This window comes from Dromiciops gliroides, chromosome 1 (assembly GCF_019393635.1).
Source record: "Dromiciops gliroides isolate mDroGli1 chromosome 1, mDroGli1.pri, whole genome shotgun sequence".
Taxonomy (NCBI): Eukaryota; Metazoa; Chordata; class Mammalia; order Microbiotheria; family Microbiotheriidae; genus Dromiciops; species Dromiciops gliroides.
In genome coordinates, this window is record NC_057861.1 from 162,833,034 (window position 1) to 162,842,560 (window position 9,527).

The window sequence follows — 9,527 nt, forward strand, 5'->3', positions numbered from 1 at the left end:
CTCTATGCCCTTTCCTGGTTAGAGAATTTCATCAGAGGCACCCAGAGAGGTATCCAACATTTTTTCCTGGAGCAAGACAAGAAAAGGACCATAGGAAGGATATACTGTCATCACTATGGCCTGGAATAATTTGGAGTAGCAGGCTAAGTCAACCCTAGGTGAGGAAGAATATGAATTCTGAGCTCTGTTATGCCACCGGCATATGTTCATGGTCTTAATGTACCACAAGTTCACTTTCTTAAAGCCCTCATTTCCCCCACATATCCAAAGTGGTCATGTAAGAAAACTCAGACTTTGTACTTTTCTTCTACATGGACAAACTCGTAGTGTGGTGATTTAAGATAAAAAATGGCACATACTGGCAGAGTATACTAAAGAAAGAACAGTCAGGCAACGGTAAAGATGTGCTGATAGCCACAAAACATTGAAAAGTCTTGTGGCAGATTCACTTGCTTGCAGAGAGCTGCTCAGAGCCAGGTAAGACTCTGGAGTTTAAAAAGGGTATGGTTATATTGCTCAAAATCCCCGACAAAGGGATTTTTCCATTTCTCCCATCCTGGTAATCCTTAGGAAGATTTCTGGGTACTGACAGTGAGATTTGCCTCTTTTTTTTTGTTTTTGGTTTGTTTTTGGTTTTTTTTGTGAGGCAATTGGTGTTAAATGACTTGCCCAGGGTCACACAGCTAGTAAGTATCAAGGGTCTAATGCCGGATTTGAACTCAGGTCCTCCTGAATCCAGGGCCGGTGCTTTATCCACTGTGTCACCTAGCTGCCCCTGCCTCTTGCCTCTTAACAGAAGGATAGTGTAGGATGAAACATACATTATCAGACAGGAAGCCTTCCATAATCCAGTCAACTAGAAGTGATATCTCTCACCTTGAATCTCTCAGGTCATCCCCATTCCTAGAGCATCTCCTAGAGCTGTAGAGGCCTAGTCTTTATGGGGATGAGACTGATGCAAAGGTCTGATCAGGACACAAAGGTGTAGTTGACTGATTTTAAGAATAGTGGAGCCAATCCAGAGATGTCATCTGTTGTTTCCATAGAGATAGTGACTTGCAATGAGTGGCATAAAAGAGATCATTAAGGTCACTTATGAATGGGAAAAGTGGGCCAGCCATGCAGCAAGAGAGAAAAAGAACCAATTGACAACTGGAAGGCTGTACTGGTGGCCATGAAATACTGAAAATGACCACAGAAAAGCCTCCAGTTAAATGGGCAGCTCCTGTGATTTTCAGAAACGTGTGCTAAAGCATATAGAATGAGAAACAATGGATGGGCTACAACCTGAACCCATGGAAGGAGTGCTCACTTTAAAATCATGGATCCATCATTATTCAGTAGCTCACCCAACCTATAGGGTGTAATATCAAAGACTCCACTTTGGCACAGGGTCAGTGGAAAAGTGAGGCAAAATTTGAAGAACAAACTAGGCCAGGCCAAGAAGGCAAGCAGCTCATTCATATGTCCCCCCCAAATTTTCAGGGTGGTCAAAAGTCAATGAACAAACCTTGACACCTGCCTTCAAACTGAGTGGTGTGCTTGCTTTTTTTTCGATCTTGAGAGTTGCTCCCAGTTCCACAAAGTTGCATTCTCAAGTTGGAATTGACCATGGATACTTGTAAGAATTTGTCTCTGGAAGTTTGGTTTGTTTGCCTTGGAAGACCACTTTGATCCCAAAGAGATCAAAGAAAGAGGGAAAAGATGCATGTGTACAAAATTATTTATGGCAGGTCATTTTGTGGTGGCAAAGTACTAGCAACTAAGGGGGTGCCCATCAATTGGGAAGTGGCCAATCAAGTTATAATATATGAATGGGAGAAAATATTATTGTTTTGTAAGAAATGATGGGGGGTAGCTAGGTGACGCAGTGGATAAAGCACTGGCCCTGGATTCAGGAGTACCTGAGTTCAAATCCAGCCTCAGACACTTGACACTTACTAGCTATGTGACCCTGGGCAAGTCACTTAACCCCCATTGCTTCACCAAAAAAAAAAAAAAAGAAATGATGGAGGGGATGGTTTCAGAGAAACTGGGAAAGACGCATGAATTCATGCAGAGTGAAATGAGTAAAACTAAGAGAACAATTTATCAAAACAACATTGTTAAAGATAAACAAATCTGAAACACTTAGGAACTCTGATGAACATAATGACCAACCATTATTCCAGAGGAGTCATGATGGAATATTTCACCCATGATGGAGAGGTGGCTCAGAGTTCAGACTGAGACATTTGGGGGAGAGAGATATGGACAATTTTGACATTTGTTTTGCTTAACTATACATTTAAAAGAGGAATTTTGTTTCTCTTGCTTTCTTTATGAGGGTTAGGGAGAAGGGAGAGTGGACTCTTCGTGAAAATAAAATAAAATAAAACAATGTTTCAAAAGTGTTGAATTCCATTAAAATTGAAGTCAATTGAATTTTTAAAATTAAATGATACTGACAAAAGCAATTCTATGAGGTATACTTATAGTGAAGTGAAAACATACTTTTCCCTTCAAATTTTCTTCACTTAAATTCAAAACTCGATACTGTTGACAAATTTAATACTTACCTTGTTGCCGTCTCTTTCTCCAACAACATTCAAACGAGGTCTTGTTTTTTTAATGGAAAAAAAACCTATCTCATGATTTTAGGCAAGACTAGCCTAACCAAAAATCGTGAAAATAGCTAAGGTTTGTCTTTTCCAGTCTCTCCCTTCTCCTTTGTCTCCTGCCCATTTACCCCAGATTCAGTTACAGTCCACTAATTTTAGTCGATTTATGCTTTGCACAAAGGGGATCTGGAAAATCCATTCAGCAGGAAGGTGTTTGTGCCTTAGTGTGTTATTTGTATTTTGAAACGAATCTCTAATGGCAGAATTTCAGGCCTAGGACAACTGGATGGAGAAGATATTTTCAGACCAGCAGCCTTCCAAATCAGCTTCAGGCCACAGAAATGGACAAGAGAGGTAATTTATTCTGTGTAAAATTGGAGAGGTACAGGGAAAATAGCCATAGGATATGGAGTTAGAGGATCAAGCTGCCTTCACATTGTCAGCTCTGCTGCAGGAGAATCTTTGTGACCACGGGCAAATCACTGGGCCTCAGTTTCCTCGTCTGTAAAATGGGAGAGGGGAGCAAACTAGAGAGCCTCTAAGAACCTCTTTGACTCTAAATGTATTGCCAATTCTGAGATTGTTTCTATGGTGTAAATTCTCAAGATCATGTTGTCATTTACTTCATACAAATCCTTACCCCAGATTTAAATGTTGGATTGCAGAATTGTTAGAGCTAGAAGGTACTTAGGGACTATCTATTCCAACCCTTTAAGGATGAGAGTGGGGAAATATATGGTCCAATGTCACACAGCTATTAAGTGGCAGGCCTGGTATCCAACCCAGGAGTCTAATTCTTGCCTTCCATGTGAGGAGGATGTTGCAATAATAACTAGCATTTGGACAGCTAGGTGGAGGATTAGATAAAGCACCGGCCCTGGATTCAGGAGGACCTGAGTTCAAATCCAGCCTTAAACATTTGACACTTAGTAGCTGTGTGACCCTGGGCAAGTCACTTAACCCTCATTGCCCCCAAAACAAAACAAACAAACAATAATAACTAGCATTTAGATAGCACTTTCAGATTTAGGGGAAAAAACCATTTTTAAAATTTCATTTAGTTCCCACACAACCCTGTGAGATAAGGTGCCATTATTTCCCCCACTTTTCAGATAGAGAAACTGAGACCAAGAGAGATTAAGTGACTTGTCCAGGGTCACATAATTATTAAGTGTCATGGTCAGGATTTGAACTCAGCTCTTTTTTGGGGGGGTGGGGTACAATGAAGGTTAAGTGACTTGCTCAGGGTCACACAGCTAGTAAGTGTCAAGTGTCTGAGGTCGGATTTGAACTCAGGTTCTCCTGAATCCAGGGCCGGTGCTTTATCCACTGCACCACCTAGCTGCGCCAAACTTGGCTCTTCTTGATTCTAACTCCAACCACAATCCTAGCTGCCTCTGTTGTATATAGATAGTAATACATAGGTGACAGATCATCTCCCAGTGGGGCAAGGTAGAAACTGTACCCTCAACTCTCTCCTTGACTCTCCAATGTCGGAAAAAGCAGTTTTGCTCTCAAGAAGCTCCAAGCCATGTCTACCACCAATACTGTCCCCACATTGCCCCCTGCTGTCCTATTCTAGAGTTTCCTTCCTGAGTGAGGGTAACAGAAAAAAAGAGGACTAGATATAGGCAAGCTAGACAGTCCTCTAGGTTGAGAGGCTCAGCAGGGTAGAAAGACAAGTTTTTTAATACTACGTAATACAAATGTACATATTGTTCATTCTAGAAAATTTATCCCTCTGTGGCCTATAGGTATTTATTTTGTGATATCAAGTTGTTTGTATCTCAGTCAAGATTCAAAGCCTCTGCTAAACAATACATATACAAGGGATGTAATTTTTAAAGTTAGCCTGAGGTAAAAACACACACCACACCTTGTACCAGCTGTGGTAGTGATGCAGGACCACTATATGACAGACCAACGATCACCCCAACTGGATGGGCAAGAAAGGGGAAAGATTGGCTCTCAAGGCCTGGTCTCCCCAGAGAGGTAAGCACTGGGGTGAGTGCCAAAGGTAAAAGTACACTAATCATAGCTGTTATTCAAGAAATCTTTTTTTTTTTTTTTTTGGCGAGGCAATTGGGGTTAAGTGACTTGCCCAGGGTCACACAGCTAGTAAGTGTTAAGTGTCTGAGGTCGGATTTAAACTCAGGTACTCCTGACTCCAGGGCCGGTGCTTTATCCATTGTGCCACCTAGCTGCCCTATATTCACGAAATCTTAATTTAAAGGGAGAAGTGCATACAGACACAAGGTTTGAAATGAACCAGGATGACACCTCTGAGTATACTCACTGGTATGTGGTTTTAAAGATGATCAAATCGTCTAGGTTTTCATATAAGTATGTTTCAGGAAGCCTTGATTTCAAGGCCCGTGATTTCTATTTCCATTTAAATTCAGTTGAATTTTTAAAAAATCAAACCCACCCTGCTAGGATGAGAGTAATCTCAAGCAGTCGATGGGGATGCCTAGCCAGGCATCTCTTTCAACTAAGAGAAAATAATATAGTGCAAGGGGTTTGATAGTAAAAACAAACAAAAAATCCAAGTTAAAGTAAAACAAAACAAGCAAACCAAAACTTTGAGAGCTCAAAAGACCAAGGATCTTGTTCCATAAAGGACAGGTCTGTGTCATGTACACACATAGTCCTCCTATCATCAATTCTGTGTCTTCTCAACAAAAAGCAGCAGGAGGTGAGGGCAACAAGTCACATAACACCAAGTCAAGAGCCTGGTTCAAGCTAGCTATGCCTATAAGGCAGCTGGAAACAAATGTTGAGAATCCATTTTAGACTTAAAGGTGGGAAGGGTCCTTAAAAAGGTCCATTTTACAGATAGGGAAAGTGAGTCTCACCTAAGGTCAAACAGCTAATAGGTAGCAGAGACAAGACTTTCCAAATCCAGCCTTCTTCCCACCACACCATGCTATTTCTCTGTCTCTCTTGAGATCCTCAGTCCCTTCCAGTACTATGCTCTTACTTAAAGAGCCAAACACTTCATAGGCATAGTAAAAGGCTAACTTAAAGTCATCACACCCATGCTCGAGTTGCAGGAGCAGGTTAACTACTTCTCACTTACCGAGTTTGAGATGAGTCACAGGTGAGGTTGACCTTATAGAGAAATCAGAAAGACTCACTGGTTTGGCTTCCTCTCATCCAGTTGTATATATAATGAAATGTTTGTCATGTTGTAGCCAGCAGTATACTGGAACAACTTTAGAGCACAGGAAATAACGTTCAACCCAGGCAAGTCCGGAGTAAACCAAGGAGGGGTCAGGAATAGGGTCTGGCAGAGGAGAGGGACAAAAGACCACTAGGTAAGAGAACCAGGAGAGTGTAATGTCTCTAAAAGCAACAAGAGGCACAAATAACCAAAGGGTCAGTTTAGTCAAATGCTGAAAAAAGTCAAGGAGGATGTAGAGTCCCAAAAAGTCAGTATTTGGTGATTAGGAAGTCACTGGTGACATTTGAAAGAGCAGTTTCAATACAGAGGTAGGAATGAAAGCCAGATTATAAAGGGCTGAGAATGGATGATGAAGTGGTGCATTTAAACAGCTTTCTCTTCTGCCTTCCAAGGTTCTCCTTCATTTGTTCCCATTTCATTTTTCCAAACAATCTTTCACCACTCCCCCCTAAAATCTCTAGGACTTTCTCTTTTGCTGTTGTTTAGTCATTTCAGTCGCGTCCAACCTTATATGACCCCATTTGTGGTTTTCTTAGCAAAGATACTGGAGTGGTTTGCCATTTCTTTCTCCAGCTCATTTTACAGATGAGGAAACAGGAAAACAGGGTGAAGTGACTTGCCCAGTGTCACACAGCTAGTAAGTGTCTGAGGCCAGATTAACTCACAACGATGAGTTTTTCTGATTACAGGCCCTGTGCTCTATCCACTGTGCCACCTAACTGCTCCTTATTGTCCCTGAAACCTTTATCCACTCCTACCTCCATCATGCCTTTGTACAATCTCTTTTCCAGGCTTGTAATGTTCTTCCTCTTCCTCTCCCATCAAATTATTTTGGTGAAAAAAAAAATTATTTTGGTGCAGGTCCAAGCCAATCTCCTACTTTTCAGGCTGTTTATGGCAATCATTACTTTACTTCATTATTAAGCACCAGCTATATGCAACACATTGTGCTAGGCATTAGGTGTGATACAAAGATAAATAAGAAATTGTCCCTACCATCAAAGGGCTACCATGTGTTTCTGTGTGTGTGTGTATATATATATATATAAATATGCATGTATTTGTAGATATGTAGATAAACACATACAGACATACACATACATGCATGCACGCACACACACAGATATATATCTATATAGAGAGATATAGAGAGATATAGATAGATAAGCTAGACAGTGCAATAGATAGAGTTCTGGGCCTGGAATTGGGAACACTCATTTTCCTGTGTTCAAATCTAACATCAGACATTAGCTGTGTGACTTTAAGCAAGTCACTTAATCCTATTTGCCTCAGTTCCTCATCTGTAAAATGAGTTGGAGAAGGAAATGGCAAATCACTCCAGTATCTTTGCAGAGAAAAGCCCATTTGGGGTCACGAAGAGCTGGACACAATGGAAATGACTCAGCAACAAAGTTTTATGTGTGTATATAAACATATAGATAGATAGATAGATGCGTGCACATACACATATATGTATGTATACATATGAGAATGATTTAAGTGTCTAACACAGTGCTATAAAGTACTACAAGGCCAGATAACCGAAATTACTTTTTCCCCAGGGGACCAGGAAGAGCCTCACAGAGGAAGTACCTTTTGAGAATTCAAGATGATTCAAACCATAAAATCTTGTCTAAGTCCTTCCATAATTTTCTAGTTTACAGGCTCAAATCTAGGGCTGGAAGCGACCTTAGAAACCAGTCTGACCCCTTTCTTTTACAGCTGAGGCAACCAAAACCCAGAGAGGTTAAGAGATTTGCCTAGGGTCCCATACCCATAAGGCATCTGAGGTAGGGTGCAAGTCAAGTTCTTCCTGATAGCAAGTCAAAATGCTGTAGCTTTATCCACAGCACTACTGCATCTTGCTACCACAGTGAGGTAGTGCAGTGAGTAGAGTGCCAGGCCTGGAGTTAGGAAGAGCCAAGTTCAAACCTAGCCTCAGATACTTAGTAGCTGTGTGACCTTAGGCAAGTTACTTAACCTCTGTCTATGTTTCTTCAATCATAAAATGGGGATAAAAAGAATAATAACCCCAGGGTTGTTGTGAAGATCAAACAAAGTAACCTTTGTAAGGTGCTAAATACAGTGCTTGGCAGATAGCTACCTATCACAACTATAATTTATAAAATCCTGGATTACAGTAACACTGTCTTGTACTTCTTCTATCTCTCACAGCACTTAGCTACAGTAGAAATCTACCTGCCTTCATTCTTTTTGAGTAATCAATAAATGACAGCAAAGGTGCTGCAAGGACAGGACTGCACCAGGCATCACTGACATCTTGGGACACCCCCAAATAGAGATACCTATGCACCCTTTGCTCAGCCCTTCCTAGGAGAAGAGAGCTTTAAATCATCTTTAATTCATCTATTTCACTCACAACACTTTATTAATTAACAAAAATTTCCTAGGAGGAGAGCTTCTAAACAAGATTATCAGGCAAACCGTGTTAAGTAAGCATCATCCATCCATACTTAATGATGCTTGAGCAATTCAGACCAGGTGGAGGTTGGTGGGCTTGTTCTAAAGAATCACACTGATTTATTGGACAATTCAAGATGCTAGGGCAATATATTTTTTGTAAAGTTTAATGTCCTTATCTGAGTGCAAGCTTAGTCATCGGGAGAGCTTGGGACTAGAAAAATGGTACTTGATCTTTTTAATGCCCACAGGAGATAAAAGTCATATATATTGGATGACCTACTAGACCAGCTGCAATAGATTAAAGGGATCCAATCAATATGGACCGAATAGAATTCTGAGGAACAGGTGGCATAGCAAAGTAACCTGACCTAGGACAGAAAATTCAGCCAAGATTTATAGCCATTGGCAGATGTATCTGTTTGTTTTGCTTAACTAGTTTTTGTTGTTGTTAAGAGGGACAAGTCAGGGGTGTGGGGAGTATCACTGGAAAATGATAATAATATAAAAAACCACAAAAGCATCAATAAAAACATTTTTTTAAAAGATTGATAGTCGGGGGGCAGCTAGGTGGCACAGTGGATAAAGCACTGGCCTTGGATTCAGGAGGACCTGAGTTAAAATCCAACCTCAGACACTTGACACTGACTAGCTGTGTGACCCTGGGCAAGTCATTTAACCCTCATTGCCCTGCAAAAAAAAAAAAAAAAAGGTTCTACATCATGGACCAAGAATGAGAAAATAGAGGTCAGGGGTAGCTAGGTGGTGCAGTAGATAAAGCACTAGCCCTGGATTCAGAAGGACCTGAGTTCAAATTCAGCTTCAGACACTTGACACTAGCTGTGTAACCCTAGGCAAGTCACTTAACCCTCATTGCCCTGCAAAAAAAAAAGAAAGAAAGAAAGAAAGAAAGAAAGAAAGAAAGAAAGAAAGAAAGAAAGAAAGAAAGAAAGAAAGAAAGAAAGAAAGAAAGAAAGAAAGAAAGAAAGAAAGAAAGAAAGAAAGAAAATAGAGGTCACTTACCTCAGTTTAGTTGATAATGTTCAGTAGTTTCTCAGTCCTGTCTGACTCTTAGCAACCCCTTTTGGGGTTTTAATAATGGTTATCCCTTCCACGTTCCAGGGGTTTGGGGTGTGGCACCCCCTCCATGCAGAAAATCTGTGTAATAATTTTTGGCCCTCCCTTCATACCAGAAAAGAAGCCTGATTTTTATACAATTTATACAACAAAGTAAAATCAAACAACTTTGAAATACTTAAGAACTCTGATCAACTCCATGATCTACCATGAGTGCAGAGATCAATGATGAAGCATGCTACCCA